Source organism: Strongylocentrotus purpuratus, unplaced genomic scaffold, assembly GCF_000002235.5.
Source record: "Strongylocentrotus purpuratus isolate Spur 01 unplaced genomic scaffold, Spur_5.0 spur5_scaffold_8, whole genome shotgun sequence".
Classification (NCBI taxonomy): Eukaryota; Metazoa; Echinodermata; class Echinoidea; order Camarodonta; family Strongylocentrotidae; genus Strongylocentrotus; species Strongylocentrotus purpuratus.
In genome coordinates, this window is record NW_022145614.1 from 7198086 (window position 1) to 7217379 (window position 19294).

General features: G+C 33.8%; 1 protein-coding gene across 4 annotated transcripts in view; it reads right to left on the reverse strand.

Moving 5' to 3' along the window:
* The window catches only part of LOC105443635, a 55782-nt gene that overhangs the window by 26061 nt on the left and 10427 nt on the right, over window positions 1-19294 (reverse strand). The window contains exons 1-5 of one of the 4 annotated variants that reach the window (XM_030976028.1): window positions 8301-8640; window positions 7940-7993; window positions 6061-6174; window positions 4301-4334; window positions 3685-3752 (exon numbers count right to left, since the gene is read on the reverse strand). The gene's annotated coding sequence lies outside the window, so the exon portion shown is untranslated. Of the gene's footprint in view, window positions 1-3684; window positions 3753-4300; window positions 4335-6060; window positions 6175-7892; window positions 7994-8123; window positions 8641-19294 lie in introns of those variants that run through there. The other 3 variants (XM_030976026.1, XM_030976029.1, XM_030976027.1) reach the window with 3 other exon arrangements.

The window sequence follows — 19294 nt, forward strand, 5'->3', positions numbered from 1 at the left end:
AGCTAAAAGATACAGGTTTTGTGGTTGATCTTACATGTTGTTACATATTATTTGTTATGAGATAACAACTAAGTAGATCTAAGTAAGATAGTAACACATTGAAGATAAATTTCACATAAACAAACATGCAACAGATGTCAGCTGAAATAAATTCCCACTAGCGGGATACATGCAACAAGTTTTTTGGCCAGTTTATAATTTTCTTTACTAAACTACCACCCATCTGTTCTAAATACTATATCAAGAGTGTTTTGATTTTTTTCCTGCACAATCCTACATCTTAAATCTATTTTATGAATTTAAATACTGAAAGTATATAATTATGAAGAAAAAAATGTTTACAAAAATGTTAGGTAGATCAAGATTATCTTTAACAAAAAATCTAACAGAATTCCGTTGAAGTCACTCATGGATTCATGAGGATATCTACGATTTAATTCTTGATAGCAATGAACATTCAATTTCCTTTTTCCTCTTGTGTTATTCAAAAGTACATTCACCAACAAAAATGAAATTGTTTTGATAAAAATCCAATACCTGATGGCAAAATCAATAAACCTCATGGTGTATATCAGCTGTTCTCCAATTGTTTACAAATTTCCCTTTTCCTGATGAAGCCGGTTTTCCATCAAGAAACATGGAAATCAATTAATGTTTCATTAAAAATTCTACAAGGGTATGGGTAAAGCATGTAGTTTTAAATACTTGTCCAAATCAAATAGAAGGTTATTTTTTCATAGTGATGCCATAGTTACAACATCGAATTTCCACAATTGTGGTTGATCTTTAGTACTTTATTCACCACTTGTTAAATGATCTCTTTCTGGTACTTACCTGAAATTTAACTTTCAAAAAGGTATGAGCCTACGAGGTATTATTATTAAGACACAATACATTTAAGGGTCAAGATTTGTCTGCACAATATAGCCCAACCCGCTAGCTCAAAAAGGATATACATATACATGTATCAACCGCTCATGCAATGTATGAGAACATCCTTATTCCTTATCATTCTGTACATTGCGTACGAAAACAGGAAATGGGTCAAAAGGTCACACCTGTGTTATACCGGATTTCCTAGGCCACTGTATCATGGGAATGAATTTCCTTCCAATGCTCTCTACATGGCCCCTTCATACCGGTTTCATCTGGTTTAATACAGGGGGAAAGTATGCTCACATGGCCAAAAAAAAGCTAAATTGACAACATTTTCGACACTTCCAGAATTCACCAGCAGAATGCAAGTCACAACATGTAAAAATATTACTTGTATGTCTTTACCAGTTTGTGTCCAATCAGCATAAAGCAAGCATTGGTTCCATATCTCGGTTACTTTATAATATCTTTTATGATAAGCACAATCAGCATATGGCAAAGTCCAATCTTTGTTGCCTGTTGATATAACATCACATGATATTAATGGCCACGCACAAGGCAGCACAATCGGATTACCTGTGATTATACCATACTTCCTATCAAAGCAGCAATGTTTAATGGCAAAGCGATAAAAATGATATAAAACAAACACTCAAGATATAATTCATGGACTCTTGGACCCCTTACCTTTAATCTTTTACATATAGCAGATAAGTCTAAAGTTCAGAGTATATCAGATTTGGTTTGATATTTACCTTGGCCTACGTAACCCATATTCCCTTTTAAAACAAATCTTTAAAATATTCTTATAAATTGTCAACAGTCAGCGACATACACAGAAATCAGTACAGTTCCTACACAGGGGAAGGGGGGGGGGGATGTTCACAAGTTCAAGAAAAGAGAGAATTGTAGCCTAGATTTCATGTGGTCTTTTAGAGAGCACTACACATCTGTGCATTCCTATTCCATACATGTAAGACCTATTGTAAACCTATTTGCCCTCATATTTGTCCTTAAACTGGTCGTTACAAACTGTATTTCAATGCTAATCATTCTGCCACTCTAATCCAGTACATGTACCTTACACTCTAATTCAAACACACATTGGCTCGTGTTAATGAGCTTAAATCACAGTTGTACCAGTAAGTTTTGCCTAGCTAGGTAATAAATGGACAACTTACAAAATTGAAGCAGCACAGCGCAAGCAATGAAAAAATCATTATACAAATAATTCATGTTTGCAAGTGCATTAGTGAATATGCACTGCAAGCAGGTTATCAAGTCATGATCGGATAATAAACGAGACTTGTCGGGTTATTTTATTACCTTTTTTTATTTTTTACTGGTAGGCGTGGTAGGAAAGTAAGTAAGATGCATGAACACATATGGTGTCATTCGACGAATTATAGTGCCTACATTTTTTTAACCGATTTTAAAATGATTGAAATAGCCTCCTTCCATCCTTGAAGTACAGCCTAAATGATTTTAATCGGAATATGAAACTAGTGCACTTGAGATTTCTGAGTTGCATTTTTGTACTCGCACTGCCTTATCTTGAAAAATACCTTCAAAATTCTGAACAAGATTCATGAGCTCTAACCTACTCATTTATGTCAAACTTAGGAAAGTTTCATCTATAGCATCAATAATTATGAAAATGAAAAATTTCTCATACCCTACATTTTTCCAATCTTACCTGGAAGTCATAGGGAATCTTATAAAGATAAAAACTTGGTAAAATAACATACGACTCAAAGAGACTCAACAAAATGAAAAAAGAGACTTTATTTGTCAAAACAAAAATAGTTTGAAACACATGTAAGGACTAAAAATATGTTGAAAATTTATGAAAGTTATGAAAACTTTTCTACTTTACTACAAAGTTAGGATGAAAACAATACACAAATGATGGCTATGCATATGAATATATTTACAATTTAAAAGTAAAGTTTTTATTCAAACACACATGTGCATTATGCCAGTACATCATTATGAGTCTAAGACAAGGAATGTAAAGAGTTACAAGTTCTCACAAACACTACATGGATACCAACAGCTGCATCTGCATGTATTATCTACCAAATAGAGTTTTGATACATTAAATGTGAGGATATAATGAAGACTGTGATCTTGAGACCAACATTCGATTCTAGGTCTTCATCTCCAGGTTAGCAAGCTTCTTGCGGAGCAGTGCACCCTTCCAGCCAATGGTCCTCACAAGCTCCTCCATCTTGGCTGCCATGGTAACCTGCTTCCATCTGGCCCATTCTCACAAAGGATGCTTGCCAAGAGTCCCTCCTTTCTTTCTCTCTCTCCAAAAGTTCTAGGTATTTTTTTATTATGTCCTGATATCTTCATCATCATTCTAGCCTCCAGATCCATGGGTTGTGGTTTCTTGTAGTCACTATTTTCTCGCAGGCACCACACCTTGCTTTCTCTACATGGTTGGTGGTGTTCCACAGGGTTACTCTCTTAGTAATCATGCTTTTTTTACATTTCATTTCAAAATATCCTTAAAATATTGCTGATCAACTTACATCTCAATTCCTCAATATCAAACAAAATAATGGATACTTCCTGAAACACAGGAGAAATTTTCTCATCCAAACAATTACTTTTGAGCCAAGATATTAATATTAAAATTCATCTAGTTGCCAAGTAGCTAAATATCTTTCTCTATTTAGGCAATTCTTCTTTCACTTCTACCTTTAACAGTGTTTTAAATCAAGAAATGAAATTATCTACATATGATAACACTTTCACTTCATATACCTCATTGTAGTCCCTCTCCTTGATGGCAATACTTACCAGATTGATTCTTGCCAAAGCTTCTAATGACTGATTATGTGCAGACAGACCTGAATTTATTGTTTTGCCTTCAAAAACCAAAGAACAAATAAGTTTATGGTATTTCTTTTTTTTTATAATATATATATTCATCAGCATAAAATGAAGTAGATTTTAATGTGATAAATAAACATTGTTGGTATTTTTTTTTAATGCGATGAAAATACTAAAGACACATTGATAATACCAGTGTAACACCAATAGAAACTAAACTTGAATCTTGAATCTTAAACATTGCAGTTTGTGTCATTATGTTGCAATATGACATTTACATCTCATCTCAAATCATTAGGACTCTTACATTTTTTATTGATTTATAAACTTCATTTTTGATATTTTGAGGATGACTTTAATGGTTTATTTCATGGCTACTGCGTGAAATAATTTATAAGGTACTGGTGTCGCCATGGTAACAAAGCTGGTAGTAAAATCCTAGGCTCATAATAACACAATTTTTTTCTTCACAGAGCTTCACTATTGACAAAACTTGACCGGAAAGTGATTTACAAATTCTCGCATAACCTTGCATAACCCATCCTCATATAAATGTAACTTTAGCATCACCAGTCATACTTACCAGATACCGGTATTCACCAGCTTTAGCAGTACACCTGCAAGTGAACCAAACACAATTTTTGAATATGGTTGCATTAACATAATAAAAACATATGCAATCAGTATGCAATCAGATATAATGCTACAGTCTGCTTATATACTGAAGAAATACGTTCTAATCTCTACGAGATACAGTCATAAGTATATATGACGCACCTGTTCCAACCACAGATCATTTAGTATAGGTAATACCGGTATGCTCAGTCGACGGCGCCTGCATGTTACATCCCAGCTGAGGAGTTGATGCAGTAGTCCACCAGAACCAGAACCAGAATCATTATAGCCTACTCTTACAAGGTTACAAAAGGGGGACATGGGAACTGATGATATGATAACTGAATAATGCACCTGTTGATTGTTTGCTTGCTTTTCTCATTGATTTATTGATTTATTCAACTGATAGTAAGAGCAAGGTAACTAATGAAAAAGATTTCAAAGAAACATGTCTGCATGATCAATATTTCCAACACTTGCACTGATACCAGAGATGCCAACCCTCCCGATTTCATCGGGAGGCTCCCGATAATTCACCCCAACTCCCGACCTTACGATCGCCATCCTTATCCTCCCGATTTATTTAATTTTTTTTTTTTTTTTTTTTTTTTTTTTTTTTTTTAATAATTTCTTTTTTTTTTTTTTTTTTTTTTTTTTTTTGGGGGGGGGGGGGGGGGGGGGGGGCGCTTATCAGTATATATATCTGTAAATTGAATGGGAAATATCGTCTGCTAACTTTCGCATGTAGTAATTCCACTATGTTAAAAGACAAATTAAGAGTAGCGAAAGATTGTTTCAGCATATGGATTGCCGTAACCAATGCGTGAATATTGACACAGAATCCAAATGGCGGAAAATCAGCAAAAGAAGACCTAGAAATGGTCTCAGAAGTATAAGACCGAATACAGTATCAAGTACCCGTGTCTTCGGAAGTCTGAAAGGAATTCATCATGCATTATGTACAATTTGTATGTTATTTTTGTTTAAAAGTGGGAATTATTTAACTAAATACACATGTAAAATGCTCCAAAAATAAGGCTTAGATTGCACCAGAGAGCATCTAGAACCCTAGAGCTTCCAGGGCCCTAAGGCGGCCCTGGACCCCGGCCGCATGGGTCGGGCGCTACGCGCTCGAGATATGCGCTACGCGCACATTATTTGGTGTCGGTTACAAATCCTCCCTATTTCTGTTTTCCAAGAGTTGGCATCTCTGTGATACACCTATAAATTATAAACAGAACAGGTTTTCCAACTGTTCATATGATGTTTGTGCATATTACATGCCCTGGCTTACTTTACAAAATCAATGCGGAGGTATACCGTTTTTATCTCATAAAGCTGTGATTGAAAGCAGTATTGAAGGTGGTATAACAATTTAATCTAAAGGACAGTGGGGAGGGGATAACAGCAATCCACAATTCGTATGGGGTGGGGGACCAGTCTGAAACTTCTCATTGTATTTGCTGGGTGCATTTTGGTAAGTATGAGCAAATTTGAGCAAATTTCCTGGAGGTGTGGGAGGATTAGAAATTATTTTTTTGTACACTACATGCTTTGTGAAGGTATTCTAGACTGGAACACACAGCCACCATGTCCCTCCCCTGGACCCACTCATAGGAGTTAGTATTTGATACTATTTGGAATATCCTTGTGAGGGTAATAAATGAAGAAAGAGAATTTGTTTGTACAATTTTGTTTGAGAGGGATTAATAGTAATTAGGCTCTTACCTGTAGTCATGTAGTGGTCCTGTAAGTATGATTTCTAGAATCCTTTCTCTTCAGATATCAAATCTCATCAAAGTAGCAATCAATTTTTTAGTCCATCAGATCAGTTTCTACAAGCTGCCAGATGCATTGTTTTTTAATGAAAGAAATATGATTTGTATTGCAACAATAATAACATTGATCAAAAGTAAATTCTAGACAAAAAATCTCATGTTACATTCAAATTGCGGTGAAAAGATTAATATATTCCAGCCAAATTCTTACCCATTCATTTACCTATGCAGAGAAAATTACAAAACAGATAAAAGAATAAAAACTCTTTTTTTAAATATACTGATCATTTCTTTCATGTCTAAAAGAAATGATTATAATCTTGAATATGTACTTGTGGTTGATAAAAACCCAAAATGATTTCAAATACAAGCACCTTTTCCTCTTGATAAAGGAATGGATCAAGATTCCAAAGTGGATATGTAGACCTCTTACTTTACTATTGTGACTTATTCTTTAAATAACTCATTATTAGGGTAGACTACTTCTAACAGTATCATTACACTCTGGCATTTTTCAATTTCTTATGCCCTTTCTATTTTTTGAATATCAATATCATATAAAGTTCATGCCTATTTCAAATCAACTACACTTACATATATATATATATATATATATATATATATATATATATATATGATTAATTCCTTGTTTTAAATAGTCGTTATTTCCTTGTACAGCTTTCTGTTTATCTACCATGTATCGGTTTCAAATGTGGTCCTTGCAAAGTTGTTTTTCATGTTGTACAACTGTGAGCTTTCATATTCATGTTTCTAAATCAACATACAAAAAGTGAAGATTAATCTTGCACTTCTAATTGATATATAATTAATACCACATGGTAATTATTTATATTAATTAAAATCTGATATCAAAATCATATTTTGAAGTCAGATATGATAGACAAAGCTAAACCAAAGGATAAGTTGTGGTAGCCGGATGTGCACTCACTCGCACACATGTAGTTCAGAACAGGCAATTATACAAACCAGGATGTGCAACTTGTATCTAATTATAATAACACTTCTTAGAAATTACTGAGTCATTGAAAAATGACACCATTGTATTTAAACACGACTGAATTCATTATTTAAAAAGAATTATCTCCTTTGTGGTGGCTAGCCTTTGTTTGAGTTTCCATAGAAAATGTATTTCCTTCAAGTGAATGTCATATATCATTAGATATATTTATTTCCAAAGAGTTCCTTTTATATTTTTGCTTTCAGCTTTAAAGGATTTAAAAAATCTGACACTCATTATATTTCCATACTGTAGAGGCATCACGATCTTGTGAATAAGTCAGAAGACTGAATCACAAAGCACATGGTTTGAAATCCCTGTCACAGCACTAATGACCTTTGATAATTAAGACATTGCTTTACATTTGCCACTCTAAACCCAGGTGCAGTAAATGCATGGGGCACCTGGGAGGAAGAAATTGCTTGAATTCTTGAGCACCTTATAATGGTAGCTTGGTTACACCAAATGAAATAAATAGGATTCTTTGAAAAGAACAGTAGAGTATATATATATATATATATGCAGAGTAACTTTCACAGCTGTAGTATAGCTGTGTATATAAATGGATATGGTATATTGTATTATCAGTATTATTAGAGGCAAACATTGCATGTTAGTACAACTTTGGACAATTCATAGTTTATACACGAGACATATCCTGACATAGCACAACCAAATATCTTGCTTTAAACTATCCAGAAAAAGAGCGAGTCAACTATTCGTGAGTACGTAATAAAAGTACAGGGTGACTATGTTTGACTCACCTTAACATGCAAAATGAATCAGAGTATCGAAGCATGAGGAAAATTACCTGGTCAATGTGGCATCAGTCCATACAAGCGAAGGTTTGTTATCCCGTTGAACACTGCAAGGGAAAGCAACAAAGTAAAAATAGAAAAGAAATGGCACTATACAATGAATGGATCACGATTCAAACAAATTCTCTGTGTACGGCCCTTTAACATTTCTAAACATTTATCCATAATACCACCTACACAAAAAGTGAAACTGCAGAATAAGCACACACGAGACGAGTTGTTCTAGCTAGTTCTCAACGACTGGGTCCATGCTCCGCGTGTAGCATGTGAGAGAATCATACATCTCCTCTATACTGCACAAACATAATGATCAAAACTCACGGGTTGTTTCGTTTATCACCAAACGATACAAACCTCCAACTTATGCTAGAAGACAGAAACTGAAGAAAAGTATTCTATTCAGCACTACAATAGAACGCCGAGCTTGACTGCACATGAAAATTAAATGCCACCACTGTGTTTTTTTTTATATCTCTGTCTTTTTATCTTTTTTCTATAGTACCGCCGGAGTGTGTATGCATCAAGGCTACATTCAGTATTGAGTCTGTGTGAGTGTGTGACATGCACAGGAAGGCTTCTGTGTTTGATTAAACCAGAGGAAGTTAATAGTGCTTTTATCAGGAAGTACAATACACACCCACACCCACAGAAAAAAAATATGTGGACTTTGGACCTTCGATTCAGTCCCCACTTCTATTCAATCATGATTTGTCTACCAAATCAAACTTTATTTGTGTGCAACGTGTCAGCTTCTGTCTGTGTTCCCAACTGACCTTTCATGTGTCTATATTTTCCCAATATCATAACAACTTTATCAACATACACAATATACATTCTTCTATCAAAACTGATGAACAATGTATATACAGACCACTTAATTTTATCTTACTGTTGCCGTACATCACATAGGCCTACAATAAATACTGTACCGAAAATTGCATATACATATACATGTATAGCAATTGCATATATATTGTATACATGCTTGCATTTCCTTTGATAGGTATTAGCCTAATAAGTGAACACTGAAATAAATATAGGTTTTCTTTTACAAATGCAATAAGTTTCTAAACGGTGCCTGGATGGATATGTTGTCATAGCAAGCAGTATTAATCAGTCATTTGAGGGTACTATTATTCTCTTATATATCTTATAATTAAGAATACATTCACATACTCTGGATAAATTGGAGGTACTTAACACTAGGATAAACAGTCACTTATAATTTTAATTAAGAGGTGTTATAGAATTTTAATGATAAATTTGAGTGGAAAAAAGAAGAAAAAACAATATTTGTAATTGTGAAATAACACTGAAGATATGGCATTTGTACAGACATTATATTTACCGGTATGGCAAAGTTAACATATTCAATAAAAAATTCATTTGCCAAAACAAGCTGAACAAAAGTGGTCTAGTTTCTCTCGTGCATGTAACACAAGTAATATACTAAACATACAACTATTATTTTATACATTTTAGAATATATCTGTGACAAATATAATACCAGGAGACTTTTAATCATATCAAATTGGGTCTTAAAAGAGAAGAATATGAATGAGAATTTCAATTTAGAATTCACCTCCATTATTGACAGCATAATGTAAGAGTATCTCCGTTGGGGGTCAAGGTCAAATCCAAAATCATGGATTTAAAGAAAGGGTATGTTATTATTAATTATCATGCATTTATTTGATCGCCTTAGACTATATCTACATCTGTTAATAAGCCTCTTTCACATTCAAACCAAGGCCTATCAACAGCCAAGGTCACAGATTTAAAGCAAGTTTTTATAATTAATTTTCATGCATTTATTTGATAGTCTATAAAACTTATCTACACCTGTTAATAAACCTCTTTCACATTCAAACCAAGGTCTTCCAACATTCAAGGTCACAGATTTTAAGAAAGTATTTATTATTAATTTTAAGGCTTTATCTCCACCTGTTAATATACCTCTTTCACATTCAAACCAAGGTCTTCCAACATTCAAGGTCACAGATTTTAAGAAAGTATTTATATTTAATTTTCATGCTATTTATGATAGTCAAATGAAACTTATCTACACCTGTTAACAAACCTCTTTCACATTCAAACCAAGGTCACAGATTTAATTTAAAGTATTTATTATTAATTTTCATGCATTTATTTGATAGTCAAATAAAACTTATCTACACCTGTTAAAAAACCTCTTTCACATTCAAACCAAGGTCTTTCAACAGCCAAGGTCACAGATTTAAAGTAAATATTTATTATTAATTTTCATGCATTTATTTGATAGTCTAAGGCTTTATCTACACCTGTTAATATACCTCTTTCACATTCAAAGTAAGGTCTTTCAACAGCCAAGGTAACAGATTTAAGGTAAATATTTATTATTAATTTTCATGCATTTATTTGATAGTCTAAGGCTTTATCTACACCTGTTAATGTACCTCTTTAACATTTAAAGTAAGGTCTTTCAACAGCCTTTAAATCAGCTAGACTAGTGCATCATCCACACATGTTTGGGATCTGAATTCTTGAAAAGAGTGGGAGGTGGGAGGTGGGGGGAGAACCGGTAAGCCAAGTTTAATACAAGCATATGTTTCAAAATTAAAGTGATCACATTATTGACAATTCTTATAGACTTATAGCTACTAGGTAAAGGCACTTATTATAATCATTTTTACACATTATCAATATTGTTATTAGTAGTATTATCATTAATATTATCATAATTATTATCATTATGATTATTTTTATCACTATTATTATTATTGTAACTAATGTTATTATCTTGTTATTATCACTATAATTATTATTATTATTAATATTATCTAATCATTATTAATTCTATTATTTCTACAAATCATACTTTTTGAGAATTATGTCACTTACTAATCGTAATTTTACATCTTTATCGTCATTTTGCAATAATTTGAACTAATGGATTACAAACCTGAAGTATCTCAACGGTACCTTTAATTACATTGAGCGTCATTTAGATTGATATTACTTTCAGTGCATAATACGTCATTTACTTTCATACAGGACATTGAGAAATATGCATGTAAACTTGAAAGTGTATTTTGGGCGCACTATATTGAACGTATATTTCATATAGTATATTGTACACAAACTAGGCATATAGAGTGGTGAAGTGTGACGTCATCAAAAATCTATTTTTAGAATTTCTCAATTTTTTCTTCATATTCCAAAAGAACATCAAAAATAATGTCCAAATGTCGAAAACCAATAGAATATGTTAAGTATTGGCTGAGATATGACCATCTGAATGAATATATGTCCTATAGGAACTCGGTGTTAAATGCTCTGGCTCCTAACCATTATGAGCCAGAGCATATAACACTGAGTTCCTATGGGGAGTATATTTATTCAGATGGTCATATCTCAGCCAATACTTAACATATTCTATTGGTTTTCGACATTTGGACATTATTTTTGATGTTCTTTTGGAATATGAAGAAAAAATTGAGAAATTCTAAAAATAGATTTTTATGACATCACAGCTTCGGTACTCTATTGCATAATTTCACAAATCCAGGTCAAGTATTTTAGCTCTCTACAACAACTGCTTTGAGCAAAATTATTTACAGTACCAGTACATACTTCTCACAAGTAAATAGTTATAAAAACTTTCTCATCACATCTCTTCTGCTTATTCAGCTTTAAACTTTTTAAACTACGCTCCTGATTATGACTATATTTTTTATCCCAGATAAAACCTCTAACATTTATGAAGAAGCAAGATATATATACATATAGATATACATTTGTGAATTTTGAAGAAATATTAAATCAAATGTCTGGACTTGAAAAGAAAATATATTCCTATTAAAAATATACCACAAATAGAGTGGGAACATGAATTTGCTCGCCTAGAAAATTAATTGACACCTGGGAAGATGGTGGAAGCTTTTATAAAAGAGACTAATTTTTATTAATTAAATCACAATTCTGGAATAATTAGAGGTACCTTGCCAGATTTTGCATGTGAATAGTTGTGCCTTTAAACAAAAATCTGGTTGTAAAGGACCTGACTTGGTTGACTAATATGCATTTATATTTGGGGTATATCCAAATATCCAAAGGCCTTTTGAAAGCGCATACAGATGTTATATTATAATGTGATTATGTCAAGAGCAGAATATTATTATTATTATTATTATATCCTGATCATGTATGTTCAATGCATACAAGCCCAACCAAATAATAATACAGCGTAATATCACAGTGGTTATTACACCCATTTTTGTGTCAGAGTTGGTGCAAGGAGACAGAGAGCTCACAAACCAACACGATAAAGCCACCGATGTTCCATACCTTCTCTGAGGTCCAACTGTGGTATATCGATGATGAAATTATTTGTGAGACTGTGAACGCACCATTTCCAACAATTCCCACTGAGACCACATAGTTTGAAAATACAGGTAATCAGCATTATAAAAGTGCTCACACTGTGGTGTGTACACATTGTGATTCCCTCAGTGACCACAGTGTCTCCAGTGTGGAAATAATCAACACTATAAAAGTGTTTGCACTGTGGTGTGTACACCTTTTGATTCCCACATTGTGTGCAGTGTGGAAATAATCAACACTCTAAAAGTGCTCACACTGTGGTGTGTACACATTGTGATTCCCTCAGTGACCACAGTGTCTCCAGTGTGGAAATAATCAACACTATAAAAGTGTTTGCACTGTGGTGTGTACACATTTTGATTCCCACATTGTGTGCATTGTGGAAATAATCAACACTCTAAAAGTGGCCAAACTGTGGTGCACACACATTTTGATTCTTTCTCAGACCACAGTGTGTTTAGTATGGAAATAATCAACACTATGTAAGTGCTCACACTTTTGTTAGTACATTTTTTTTATTCCCTCCTAGACAAGTGTGTCAAGGATGGAAATAATCAACACTCAGTAAGTGTTTACATTCAAACCACAATGTGTAAGAGTTCACACTGTGGTTTATACACATTTTGATTCCCTCCTAGAAAAGTGTGGCAAGGGTGGAAATAATCAACACTCTGTAAGTGTTCACACTCAGACCACAGTGTGTAAGTGTTCACACTGTGGTTTGTACACAATTGATTCCCACTCAGATCACAGTGTGTCCAGTATGGAAATCATCAATACTATGTAAGTGTTCCCACTGTGGTTTGTACACAATTTGAATCCCACTCAGACCAGTGCGCCCAGGGTGGACATAATCAACACTGTGTAAGTGTTCACATTGTGGTACATACATACATACAAGACCTAGTACACTTCTACGAACCACGACTAAGCTCTGCACACATTTACTTCTTTGCATCCAGGGGTCTTGACACTCCTGGGGAAGACAATCACTTTCAAGTTCTGGCCCTGAACTGTGGAACACACTCCCTCTTCACCTCCGAAATGAGAACTTCTACTCACAGTTCAAATCTCTCTTAAAAACATACCTGTTCTCAACATGTTAGCTTGTTTAATTATGTCTTACATTGTACTACCAGAGATGCCAACCTCTTGACACAAAAAAACAGACTGAGTATCCTAAAAAATCAGATTTTCACGAAAACTTGACACTACCAATGGCCGGTTGGCCCCAGGCCAGTAAAATGTTTGCTCTTTCATTAAAATTTTAAAAGAAAATTGTAAAGCAAAGTTTTTGTTGGGGCTGCGGGGGTTTACTTGTTCATGTTTTAATGCGATTCCATGGTTTTTATGGGTATTTAAAAAAATATTAAATAAAAAAAAAATTAAAAAAAATTATTTTTTTAAATGTTGTTTAAAATCGTATTTTAAGAGGTGATATCGTATTATCGTATTCCACTCTTATTACCGTACTAAATACGATTATATCGTACTGGTTGGCACCTCTGTACTACCCTTATATAACTTTCATTACTGTAATATGCTTTGTATTGGATATTAACAACAGTATCTCATATGTGTTTCAATTCAAACCTGTATCCTATTCAGCCTATGTAACCTTGCTTTTATGTTAAAAAGGATGTTGTAATTCTATTATTGCAAAGTCATGTCCTGAAATATGCTAAACTTAAATTCATGTGTATTTTACTTTCTTTTTTGAATTACTTGATAGTCCTATGCAATAATACAATTTTCTCACAACTGCGCCAGGAGTGTCGATTTATAAACGTTCACTATTATCATTATTATCCAAGTGTTCACACTGTTATTTGTAAACATTTGATTCCCTCTCTGACCACAGTGTGTTTAGTGTGGAAATAATCAACACTGTGTAAGTGTTCACAGTGTGGTATGAAAACATTTTGATTCCCGCCTAGACCAGTGTGCCAAGAGTAGAGATAATCAACACTATAGAAGTGTTCACACTGTGTTGTATATCCATTTTGATTCTCTCTCTGACCACAGTGTGTCTGGTATGGAAATAATCAACACTGTGGTATATACACACTTTGCTTACCTCTTAGACCAGTGTGTCTAGAGTGGAAATAATTGACACTATAAAAATGCTCACAATGTGGTGTGTACACATTTTTTTATTCCCTCTCTGACCACAGTGTGTCTGGTACGGAAAAATAATCAACACTGTGGTATATACACACTTTGCTTACCTCTTAGACCAGTGTGTCCAGAGTGGAAATAATTGACACTATAAAAATGCTCACAATGTGGTGTGTACACATTTTTTTATTCCCTCTCTGACCACAGTGTGTCTAGTGTGGAAACAATCAACACTGTGGTATATACACACTTTGCTTTCCTCTTAGACCAGTGTGTCAAAAGAAAAATAGTCTGTGTTATGAAAATCATAGTTCTATTATCATCTTACATGTACATCTCATATTAATATGTATAATGTGAACAGTTTCCTCCCTACAACAATGTTAACTATTGTGGTGCATTTACTCTCTGTGACTAGTGTGTCACCAGTGTGGTAATGATGTGAACACTGATTTAACACTCTCATGTGTACACCAGGACTTGTGGTAACTACTGTGTACCAAATCTAAGTTGTGGTCACACACTTCCATTTCCTTTGTAATACTAGCACGACCAAATTGAGCAGATTATCTCACTGAAAAACTTGTCTACGATAGTAGTATCACAGAAATAAAGCACTTTTGAAGGTTGCTAAGAAGCCCCATACATTGTGCTTACATTTCAATAAAGCGTCAGTGTTAACAACGGCATGTGAATTCTATGCGCATGGTAACTCAAATTGTGCAAATACCCTCAAAAGATGCAATTTTTTTTAGTGTGCTAAGAGCAGTGAACCATAGAAAATATCACAAAAGTTTCTTTTATTCCACATTCCTTCCATTCAGAAATGATCCATACACTGCAGGAGGTTTTCTACATGTAATACAAATATGGGTATGAAGTATATCAGGGTTTGCATCTGCCAATAGCTTTGTCATACAGGTATAAACTTTTAAAGCTCATCTTGAGCTCTGGTATATGGGAATTGTATTTTGTGAGAAAATTGCTATGATTTATTCTGGACTGTTTATCCTGCAGTAGATTGGTCTTTTGAGCCAGTGAAATATTTAAAAAATGCACACAAAATTATTATGACACCATTTGCACATTGTGATCTGTGTTAAGTACATGGTGTCGGGCCTACTTACCAGGATTTCCTCATCTTTCTATGCTCATTACTCAGCCACTATACATTTTCTACCTAAATAGTTTCCCACATGTCATTTATTTGTAATCTTGAACTTCAGTGTAAGTTTCGCTGGAATCTGTGAGATTTTTTTTCCTATATTTACCAGAACTCAAGTTTATCTTTAACCAGGGAGGTGGGATTCCCAACTCCCTTCTTTAACTATCTATAGTAAAGTAAGGATGACATAGAGCCACTCAAAAAAACTCAACTTTATATCATCTCTCATAAAAGAGAAAAGAAAAGATAATAAACTGCCGGATCTGTTCATGGAGTAGTTGACTTAAAACCACAACCCATGGCATAGTAGTGAAAGAATGACCAAAGAAGGCAGTTAGTCAAAATGTTTGTTGCGCCCAAGCTGTGCAGAGTTTAGGTATAGAGCCAACTTCCGTATTCTGTATCAAAACAAGTTTCCATGTTGAACAAGTTCTTGTACATATTTGTCAGAACTGTGCAATGAATTTATTTCTCTATTAAAGTTAATATACTTTGCCAAGGTTAACATCCCAGTTATTGATGGGCAAGGGATTTCACATGCAGTATGGATTTTATCAAGTCAAGTTTTCAACATTCAAGTATTCCAATGCTAAGGAGAAAGACTATAGATTAATCATATGTTATGCAATTACATTTATATATTCTTCTTTTGTATCATAACTGACATTCAAAGAGCAGTATAATATATACTTTTTTTGCAAAACAAATATTTTTTCCAGGGTTCTTTCAACTATTATCAAGAGATCTATATACTTTTATACCTCTAATTGTACCCTCTGATTCTATGAACATTCTTTTTAAATGTTGTTCTATAAGCTTAGATTAATTTGATTTAGTACTAAAGGTACATAATACATTTTTTGATAAATTTACTAAAATGTAAAAGGATAACAAAATTGTACACTTTGTGCACTCTAACTACTTACATTTTCCAAGTTTGCTTTCCTACGCTATCCGGAAAAGAAAACCAAACGAAAATCAATTGTTTTTTATGTGTTTGGAAACTCAATAATGATCCTTACTACCTTGCAACTAAAGACCTTGAAACCACAAAATATTAGCCTGGAACATTCTATCAACTATTCTTCAGAATTATGTTTCAAAGTTCACAATTTCAACTTTCCGGAAACACATGCTAGTCTCATAAATAGACCTAATAATCTAACGACTAACACAATTATGAAACTTAAGAAAGCATAATATTTATAGATATTATGTGTATACATATATCAGCTAGTTATATGTGACAATAATATGAGGTGCATGTGAGCAGAATTACCTCTGTCAAATATTGAGTTAATCCCTGAAATGTATTTTGCACATCATCAAAATGTCTCAAAATGAAAACTACAGAAAGGGGAATAACCACAGGATGACGTATGGGAATGTTGCAATGTTCCTGAATCATGGCGCAATATCACAGGTAGGAGGCCAAAATGATTTATCTTATGAAGTCTTCCTTTGTCTAAACTACATTCCCATTTTCATTGTTATCTTTTGACGATTTTGGGGTACAATGTGGACTCTTCAAAGGAAAAATTCAGTACAAATGTATGTGTTACTTCAAAATAGCCCAACAACCTCTCATTACTATTAAATTGAAGCAGCATTATTGGGAAAGGATTTACATACCATGACAAGAAGAGGATCTGTAATCTTTTTATAAACATCACAATGAACTCAAGGTCATAACCATGGCAACAAATACACTTCAGCCCAAACACAGAAATGTAATGGCTGTAGGGGACCTTATCATTCCAAACATTTGAACAGATTGGATGAAAGTTACGGAAACAAATCACTGCTAAAGCCCCTCTGAAGTGTTGGGAGCCCCAAATTTTGCCAAAAATTTGTTGGCAAAATTCCACTTAAATTGTTTCATAAATGTGAAAGAGGATTTCATTAAAGACACACTTCTGCAAAAATTTCCCCCAATAAAATGTGTTTGAGGACGAATATTGATAAAACAAAACATTATTTAGGTTTTTTGTTGTACGCAGAAAAACTAAATTTTGTATTCTTTCATCAATATTCGACTTCAAACACATATGTTTTGAAAATCAGTGCAGTAATGTGTCTTAAATGTACTGTTCCATTTGCAGGCCCCAAAAAATGAAAAGGTTAAATTCCAACGGCATTTGAAAGATAATACTAATTCAGAACTTCCCTAAAAAAAAACGGTGCTTGAAAATGTCTTTAAATGGCAAAATAACGACTATTAGTTGTCGAATCGACTTAAGAGCTATAGAGCCAGTAAGTAATAGTCTCAATTTTCAGACCATTGTACCAAATGGTTGTACGTTTTATGCTGCGCAAAGTTGCAATCAGATTACTTATGGCCATTACAAGAAGTGGGTTATTGACATAGACAAATGCTCGTATACCCTGTACAGCTCATTTTCTGTATGTTATTACGAAAGAAGAAAAAAAGCCAGTCAGTCACTCAATAGTGTCTGACAGTGAAGTCTAGCAAGTAAACAGGTTTCCTTGCATAATTTGAATATTAGGACACTGCTAACATTTAAATTTCACAGAAAGGACATACATGACATATTCATAATTCCTGCAAAGTTCTACACAATTCGATGTTGGCTGCAAAAGGGACATAGTATCTTTAAATGATAATCCTTTCATATTATGATGCTATTTAAGTGAAATTTTTGCCATTAAATTTTGGGGGCTCCATACAAATACTATGGGGGCTTTAAGTCTATTGTACTTTGCTTGACAACTCTGGCAGGAGAGGGTAGTATAGTAGAGAAGCAGATCAGGCCTGGAGGCTTGACACCCCTGGGCCACTTTAAAAAAACTTGATGTCAATACTCAATAGCAACTTGCTATTGACATTACAATAACTGTTATAAGCTAGTGAAATTGTGGAATCCGATTGGCTGACAGCTACTAGTCATGGAATTTTAGCATTTGTTATTGATAAAAAAAAATATGAAAGAGGGCCCAGATCTGCACACATTTTAAAAGAACTAACACTATACATTGCAATAAAATCATTGGAAAATCCTTTCTTACAATAACTATTGCTTTATCATCTGGCAAGCACTTTAGAGATACAAATGCAGATTTTTTTTTTTAGTCACGTGAAGGGGAGCTATAAATTGTTTAAATCGCTACATGTATACAACTGTATTGGCCATTTACTGATACAAGCCTTGCTCTAGCACACACATATGGTGATTCCACAGACAGGTCCATGTGTACTAAAAACCAATTTACTATTACCGGTAAATGCCAAGAGCAGTGAACCACAGAAAATATTACAAAAGTTTCTTTTATTCCACATTCCTCCCATTCAGAAATCATCCATACATTGCAGGTTTTCTATTCAAATATGGGTATGAAGTATATTGGTTTCGATTTGAGAAAGAACCATACAGCTGCTCAAAAACACCGATCCGAATATTATCTCTTATTAAAAGGAATTTTTAAAAAATGGGATCTGTTCATGGAATGAGAGGTTAATCTAAAGACACGACCCATGGAATAGTAGTGAAAGAATGGCCCATAATGGCATTTAGTGAAAATGTTTGGTAGATGGGTCTTTCAAACGCCTTATATCACTTGCTAATTAATGCAAGCATACCTACATGTAGCTGTACAAGTATAGAGTCAAGTCTCATCTAATTTATAAAGGCCAAGTTATATTCTGTGTCTATGTTTCAACAAGTTTTTGCACATTTGCAAAAAG